Genomic DNA, 9,255 nt, shown 5'->3' with positions numbered 1-9,255 from the left:
GTTGCAGATTTTATATATATATATATATATATATATATATATATATAGTATGTATGCAATGTGTGTATATAAATATACCGTATGTGTATGTGCAGTATGTATACACAGCTCTGGCAATAATTAAAGGGAATCTGTCACCCCTTTTCTCAAACATAAGCTGCCGGCACCGACATCAGGGGCTTATCTACAGCATTCTGTAATGCTGTAGATAAGCCCCCGATGTAACCTGAAAGATAAGAAAAAGGAGTTAGATTATTCTCACCGGGGGCAGTCCGGTCTTGGTCCGATGGGTGGTGCAGACCGGCACCTCCCTTCTCCCTTCTTGGTGACGTCTTCTTCTTTGCTGCCTGTCGTGGCTCTTGTGCAGGCGCACTGCTCTGCCCTGTTGAGGTCAGAGCAGAATACAGCAGTGTGCAGGCGCAGGACCTCTCCCGATGCCTGCGCACTGCAGGATTCTGCTCTGCGCTCAACAGGGCAGAGCAATGCGCCTCCGCATGAGCCACAAAAGGAAGGAAAGAAGAGAACGGCATCGTATGAAGATGGGAGACGCCAGACCGGACGGAGACACCCATCGGACCGGTATAATCTAACTTATTTTTCTTATCTTTCAGGTTACATCGGGGGTTTATCTACAGCATTACAGAATGCTGTAGATAAGCCCCTGATGTCGGTGCAGAGCATATTCTAAAAAAGGGGTGACAGATTCCCTTTAAGAGACCACTGCAAAATTTTCAGTTTCTCTGATTTTTCTCTTTATAGGTATATTTTTGAGTAAAATGTAAATTGTTCTTATATTCTATAAACTACTGACAACATGTCTTCGAATTTCCAAGCACTAAGTTTTGTATTTATTTTCAGAAAATGAGAAATGGTCAAAATAACAAAAAAAATGCAGTGCTTGCAGACCTCAAATGATGCTAAGAAAACAAGTTCATAATCATTTAGAAACAACAATACTAATGTTTTAACTCAGGAAGAGTTCAGAAATCAGTATTTTGTAGAATAACCATTCTTTTTAATCACAGCTTTCATGCGTCTTGGCATGCTTTCCACCAGTGTTTCACACTGCTTTCTAGGTGACCTTATGCCACTCCTGGTACAAAAATTGAAGCAACTCTTCTTTGTTTGATGGCTTGTGACTATCCATCTTCCTCTTGATTACATTCCAAAGGTTTTCAATGGTTTTCAGGTCTGGATATTGGGCTGGCTATGACAGGGATTTGATGTGTTGGTCCTTCATCCACACATTGATTAACCTAGCTGTGTGACATGGCGCATGGTCCTGCTGGAAAAAAACAGTCCTCAGAGTTTGGGAACATTGCCTGATCTGAAGGAATCAACTGTTTTTCCAGGACAACCTTGTTTGTGGCTTGATTCTTACGTCCTTCATAAAGATTCGAGTCCTCTATGGTCCAATCCTTTTGGTCTTTGGCAAACTTCAGCCTGGCTCTCCTTTGCTTCTCATTGATGAAAGGTGATGAAATGCTTTTTTCTACCTTTACATGACTTGAGCCCTGCCTCTAGGAGCCTGTTATGAACTGTTCTTACCATGCACTACACTCCAGCTGTCATTTGCCATTCCTTTTTTAGGTCACTTGATGTAATCCTGCAGTTGCTGAGTGACATTTGAATAAGATGGTCATCCCGGTCAGTGTAGAGTCGTTTTTGCCCTGTGCCAGTCTGTAGCTTTGTTGTCCCAAATGTGTGCTGCTTAACCTTGTTATAATAGACTGCCACATTAGAAATTTTAAGGATGGAGGCAACATGATGCTCAATGTATCCCTCTGCTAGTAAAGCCAAAATTGAGCTCTTCTTTTCCTCACTCAAGACTTTTATCAACTCCTTTGGCATGGTTAAAAGTTATTTTTTTCATTCCTATTACTTTTGGGATACTACTAGCACTTGTTTTTCCATCCAGCTTGTCCTATTGCAAGAGGATTGTGAACACTACAGCAGGGTTTTTTTATACTTTCCTTCATTAAATAAGATTTGGTTCAGGTGATCACCTAATCAGAAGCACATTAAGTAGAATGAGGTGTACTTCGGTTGGAATTCAACTGACACTGGAATGGAATGGCTGTCAGACATGTTGAGAACCTGATTTTTAAAAAACAGTGCTGTGATCTCTTAACTTTTGCCAGAGCTGTATATGCCGTTTGGCCAGACTCTTTTGAATATATTCTTTCAATGCATGTCTTTCTGGAAGAGAAAGGCTAAACAGGCAAGACTTTTGGCATTTTGGCACCAGGTATGAATTTGATTGTGCAATCATACGGTCTATGCAGAGGAAGGACTTCACACTCAGTCTCAGAAAGCACATCCTCAAAATCCTGGATAAACCCTGGGAGATGAGTTTTCACAGATGCCAATGACTTTGATAAACAAGTAGATGTGCAAAAACTTCAAAAAGACCTAATCTCACAAGTCTCCCAATCAATGGTAGGGTTTTGTTTAACCAACCAAGGCATACCTAAAACAAGTTTAGCAGGTAAGGAAGGCAGGAAAAAACATTAATGAAATTAATTCTGTGTATAATGCTCCCACTCTCAATGCATACTTTCTTGACCATAGACTTAACATGACTTTGAGCAAGGGGAGCTTTGTCAATTGCTGATATTTGAATTGGATAACCAGGTATAGAAATACAATAACCACATTTAATAGCGAAATCACAGTCAATGAGATCTAAGGCAGAACCATAATACACAAATGTGGATGGTTCAATAAACCTAGTTTCAGTCTCCAAAGATACCTGTAGGAAAAATACAGTCACATGCATGAAATATCATTTCAGACTCTAAGAACCCATGTTTTTACACCTAAAAGTTTCTTTTCAAGAAATTATTTTTTATATTTGAACAACTGAATCATAATGTGACCAGAATGACCACAGTACAAACAAACCGAGCAGGTGCTCCCAGTTCAGTACACTCACCGGGACCTTGGCAAGCAACAATTTGCATAGGTTCACCTGTGTCTTCAGGAGAGGAGGAAAAAGAAACTGGCACAGCTTTAAATGTGTCTTTATCTCTCAGATGTCTTTTCAAAGAGTCAGCCAGTGACGTTGCCTCCTTCGGCAACATGGAAAAATGACTGTAAACCATCATGTCTCTAATCTGACTAGAGAGTTCCTGGCAAAACTAGCTAGGGAGAGTCAGGTAATTCTAGGGTGTCTCTACCATCAAATGTCTTCATTAAAAGCAGTGCTCTTCCACTTTATGGTTACCCTGAACCAACCTGTGAATCATGGATTCAGCAACATCATAAATGAGTCCAAGCGCAGAAAAAAAAACATCAACAGAAGAAAACACATTGGAGAATCCTCAGGCATAGAAAATGCCCAAGCCTGATGATCTCCATGGAGTAAGAACATAATACCCACTCATTAACTTTTCTCCTCCTGAGAAAACAGGCTGGAGGCAAAAATACAGTTTACATGATGAAAGGAAAATTGAAAACTTCAGTCCCATTCGAAGCAACGCAACAATTTTACCTTAGGTTCAGGAGGAAACCTTGGAAGGGCCAAACCCCCTCAATGGTGAAGTGTGTCAGCTGCTATTATTGTTTGATAACTGCCCCTTCCAAGGATAGACCAAGGCATTCATTAAAAGTGTCTCAGAACACACAAAATGTAATGGACTAGTGATAATGTTATACACAGTAAACAAAAGGGTAAAAGGAAAAAAAATTATGAGCTAGCTGCACCCAGTTCCTGCACAGACCAAAGTATCTGGTAAAGTAAGCCCTTTCATCTTCAGCACAACCAGGATAACCTCTGCAGGAAAAGCTACAGATGATCACTCAGACTTGGATCCCTAATAGGTCGTCAAATGTTATGTTGTACCTCCTAAAAAACTGAGTGAGTGCATCATAAAAGAAACTCCAGCAGTACAGTACACTTATCTGGATGGTCTTGAAACTCCAAGCAGAATCCATTAAAGACTATTAGCAGTAGAGAACACAGAAAGGAGTGGGGTTTAAATAGAACCACCTGCAGTGTGGTAGACTAGATAACACATAGAAAACACCTGCTGTTCGAAAAGAGTGAACCTAAAGGCAAAATGTAATCAGCACCTGGACAGCAACAGATCCTGTTGTGGCTCAATGGACAGACACCAACAGGAGAGCAAAGGACCGCTGGATCAAATCCTGAGGCATGACAAGTCTAATGAGATTTTTAGATTCCTGCAGAATGCCAGAACCTGAAAACAAATTGTATACCAAGGACAGATACTATACTACCTGAAAAACAATGGAACCAGAAAATTTATTTGAAGATACTTATGCCAGATGTGGAGCAGATGGAAGTGCTGGTGATGGAATACAACAAGACATTTTGGAAAAACAATCAACTTCAATCCAGATATCAGTGAACTCTTGTTCCTCAGTAAGATCTCTAAATATGGAAATTTTAACTCAATGTTTCTTGTGGTTTGGAAGAGGCTGAAGAGGAACAAGAGGCACTCATTGTTTAGGTTTGAAATGTGCAAGATGTATTGAATTCTTTGAGGTTATTTTTACAGTTTGTTTCACACCTGGAACATTTTAGAAAAGAAGGAGACAAGAATAGACTTTCCAGTGGAGTACTTTTGAAATGAGAGTTATTTAGGTGGAGATTAGGAAGAAAAAGAAATGGAAGCAAGAGTACACTTCGTTCAATTTCATGTGAGGGAGAACCTTCAGAGGCAGCATATGGACCAAAGAACCTTGATAGAATGTTATCTCAGTCATTTTTCCCTGTAGGAATGTAAATGAGGGTGAAGTCAAACAGCGAGAAGATGAACTGACCCATCCTGAAACTTAACACACTGTGTGAGTAGTTTTCCATGAACTAGCAATCATAATTTGCGAAGTTGAGGAATCTTTTAGGGCTTTAAGGTCAGCAGGTTGAGACCAAACAAAAATAACACAAATTTTCTCTGGGTCCATACACAGACCTCCAGATGAGATGCTATACATGAGAAATACGTAGTTATTCATGACATTCAAATGAGACCTTTTTCCAGTAACTCATGACACGCAAATGAGACCTTTTTCTAGCTTGGCAAAAATTGATTGACCGTTTTTTCAAAAATAGAGTGAAGATGAAGACGATGTGAGTCCAGCTCTCTAGAAAAAATTAAGATTTCATCCAGATAGATTAATATGGTAGATAATGATACGGAAGATCTCATTAACTAACTGTTAGAATACAATATGACAAAAAAAGACACGTCACTCCGAGAATTCAGATTTGGGGTGCGCAGAAAAGGATACCAGTCCCAATTCAATACAGAATAAGAAATCCAGCACTTGCCGGATTTCTTATTCTGTAACTGTTAGAATACAGCCTGTGCGTTGCATAGACCAAAAGGCATGATAAGATATTCATAATAAATACCACAGGTGATGAACGTGGTTTTCCATTTGTCACACTGTTTTATGCAGATTAGGTTGATGCTCCATGCAGATTTAATTTGTTGAAGATGGTGGCACTCTTAATCTGATTAAATGGCTCAGAGATGAGAGGTAATAGATAACGGTCTTCAGAGTGATTTTATTCAGATTCCACTAGTCTATGCATGGTCTCAGATACCTGTATTTTTTCTTTAAGGACCTGTCACACTAAGCGATATCGCTAGCAGTATCGTTATAACGTCACTGGTTTTGTGCCGTTATAGCGATATTGCTAGCGATATCGCTATGTCTGATACTTACCTCCGACTGGCTTCCCCGCTGATTATCGCTGATCACTCGAGAATGGCCTGGGCCGTTTCTCGTCGTCAGCATCCTGCTGGGCTTCCTGTGGTGCCGATGAGCGATGCGTGGACGCAGGCGGAGGACGTCAGGATCGCCTTGTCTGACAGGTAAGTAGCAACCCCCGACCGCTGCTATGTCGCTGGTGAGATCTGCCTGTGTGGCAGCTCACTAGCGACCACTTAGCGTCATATCGCTGGTCGGGATCGCTGGTGCATCGCTAAGTGTGACAGTACCTTTACAAAGAAGAAGGAAGCAAAAGCTGGAAATGTAGATTTTACCCTTTCTAAATCCTCTGTTGTATAAGCAGATGTTGGCTCAGTATCAGGGTTAGGGAGAAGATAAACTCTCACTCTTGGAGTTCAGTGCCTGGACGAAGAAGTATGGGGCAGGCAAATGGATGATGTGGAACCAGCTTCTCCACTGTGTAGGTATGGAACAGCTAATTTGGATGTAATATAGGCAGAGCAGAATTTCAAAGAAGATTGTTAAAGTACAGATTTTGAGTCAAGTTTGAAAGCAATATAATCCATAATGGGTGATCTCTTTGGATAACCAATCAATATCTGGAGTCTGTAGCCTTATCCACAGATGTCACAAAAGCACTGTGCATCACATAATGGCAAAACTAAAAGAGAAGCGACTTCAGTGTGTTGTAATCTAATCTGAAGAATCACCTTCTAAGTTTGGAATTGAATACGACTACCAGGAATTGTGGAACCATACACGGTGATTAGTTTCAGAGGAGTCTGCAAAAAAATAAGTACTTGCCAGAGATGTCAATAAAATTCTCAAAGGAAATGCACAAAATAGACATAGCTTCAACAGTTATATCAAATATAGGATATTAGTAGCCTCGGGTGATTCCTACTCTTTCACCCAGGGGTCTGAAGATTCCCTGTTTGGCCTTGAGTTCGGAATAGTCCATGCAAGAGTGATTCTTTTCAACACAAATATAACTGACAACAATTTCTTCAGGCCAATTTACGTGCCTTCCTGTAAAGCTTCTCTGTGAGGGAATTTTGAGGAAGCACTAGAATGTAGGGAGTATCATTGTTCCAGGGCAATTCAGCAAACAGGATATGGAACTGGCAGGTATAAAGTCCCATGAGCTAGACTTATTTATGTTGGAGTATGGAGAAAGCAACTGAAAGGACATGGCCTGGTTCATCAAAGCCTGTTATGGTAGTAAGAATAAACATATTGAATGCCTCAGATTGTATAGTTCCCATGGTTGTGTGTGCCAACCCAAGGCATCTCCAGACAACAAAGAAAATAATATATGCCACTATTGACGGGTTAGAAAAAAGTTTTTGGAGACAAAGGTCATAATAAATGGTGCATTGGTTCACAGAGCCCCAGACTTTAGGATTGCGTTCAAAACAGACAGGAGTGGGCAAATGTATTCCCTAAAAAGAATGTCCAGGTTTTGAGGAGCCAGAGGTGTAACAACAGTTTAAAGCAATGAGTTGCTATGAGTTGAGAGGTTATAAATAGCCTGGACAACCCCTTGATGGTTGACAGCAAGTTGCCTAACCAGTCCAAAAAAGTCACCCATATCCAGTTGCAATGGTATTGATGTCATAGTCCCTTTGGAATCCATGATCTGATTATTCTGTTATGGTTCACCTAGAAAGGTAGACTCTGTAATCCTTAGCTGAGGGTGAGCATTATAGATTTAAGGCAATGGTGTAACAGAGTCAGACTTGCTGGAAGCTACTTCAATCAGTGATCTTCAAGACAGCGAGATATACAAGTCAGCAGAGTTATGAGTGCAATAGCATCAGGATACATAGGTGTGAACTAAGAAGCAAGTATACATAGTTGAATAGCAGAGTGGAGTGTACTGAAGAGATGACTAGATAGCTGATGGAAGTGGGAAATCAGTAGAGTTGAGCGAATTTGTTCGGATTCGATCACCAAATCTGAATTTGCCATATTCGTGTCATATTAGTACCCTCTTCGTGCTGAATGTATGTTTGATGATCGATTCCGAACATATTCGGTAATTTCTACTCCCATTGACTCTAATGAAGTTCGGCTGTGTTTGACGAATATTGCAAAAACAATATTCACTGCCGATCGTATTCAGAACCGAATCCGAATAAATTCGCTCAATTCTAGTAATGAGGCAAACTCCTCTTTTATACGTGGTAGCTGAAAGCTATGTTATAGATTACTCAGACAACACACCATGCTTCAGCTGGCCTTAAAAATCCCTGGTTGATGCTGCCAGATGTGTTTGCCAAATTAACAAAATAAGCAGGTGCTGACTAGCGCAATGGTAACCGGCCCTAGAGAAAGGTAACCAGGTCTGAGCAAGGACAGGTTAGTAATACTCGGTGATCTTAGCCTTACATGCAACTGCTCAGGCTTGATGCCATGATGTTTCCATGTCACAATTTTTGTACTGATAGTAATACCAGAGAAGGTTTGGAGACTTTTCTGTACTATGCACCTCAACACTGCACAAACCCATTCTGTAAATGTACATGGCCTTCACTTTATGGATGAGTTGTTTTGCTTGCTAAACATTTCCAGATGGCCTCTATATAGCAGAATTACTCACTTACTATGAGCGCGGACCACTGGGTGGTTCTCACAGCAAGCCTGTTATCAGCTCATTTTCTGCTCCACAAGTTGAGAGTTCCCCTTCCATTCTCCCTCTGGTGGTGACAGGAGGTAGTGAGGTTGGTTTAATTGGTAGTGATCTGCCACCTGGTGAGGAAGATAACGATTGGATCTCTGGAGTATCAGACTGGATATAAGACAGCTGACGCCCTATCCTGGTGCTGGTGATTCAGTCTGCTTCTCAGGTCTTGGACTCAGCTCTGTTCCAGTCTTCTCAAGTTAAGCTTGTTTTTGCTAATGTTCACACTTGCTCTTGTTGGTCAATTCAGTTTTTTGTGTGGTCAGCCAGCCCGGCTGGGCTGTGCTGAATTTCCACTCTTATTTATCTGTATTTGCCAAATTGCCTTTTTTTTGTCCCTTATTAGATTGGCCTCTTTTTGCTCTGTCTCAGAATATTTCAGAGTGCTGATATAGTGGGAGAAGTCTAGTGACTTCAGGGTTAATTTTGCTATCAGTTGTGTTGGACAGTTTTGTAGGGTTTTTGGCAGATTGCAGACAGTGTCTTTCCTTTCCTTTCTAGTTGGTTTGGCCCCATCGTTTGCTCAGCCTAATTTCCTGCCTTTGTTTGTGTTTTCATCTTGTTTCACCGTCAATACATGTGGGGGGCTGTTTTTCCTTTAGGGTCTGCTCTGGGGCAGTTAGTTTTCCTCTTTTCCTGCTTTAGGCTTATTTAGTTCTCCGGTTGTGACGAGGCATCTAGGACCACCGTAGGAACGCTCCACGACTGCTGCTAGTTGCGTGTTAGGATCAGGGGTCTGCAGTCTGCATAGTTATCAACCTCTTTGGTTTTCTGAGACTTAGCTTGTGTTGTTTATATTTCCTCCTCGGCGATCCGTTCATAACACAAGCCAGCACTGACAAACATAGAGGTCTCCAGGAGACATCTGG

Source organism: Dendrobates tinctorius, unplaced genomic scaffold (genome assembly GCF_039654945.1).
Source record: "Dendrobates tinctorius isolate UK_male_01 unplaced genomic scaffold, ASM3965494v1 ptg000040l, whole genome shotgun sequence".
NCBI lineage: Eukaryota > Metazoa > Chordata > Amphibia > Anura > Dendrobatidae > Dendrobates > Dendrobates tinctorius.
This window is presented reverse-complemented; position numbering follows the sequence as displayed.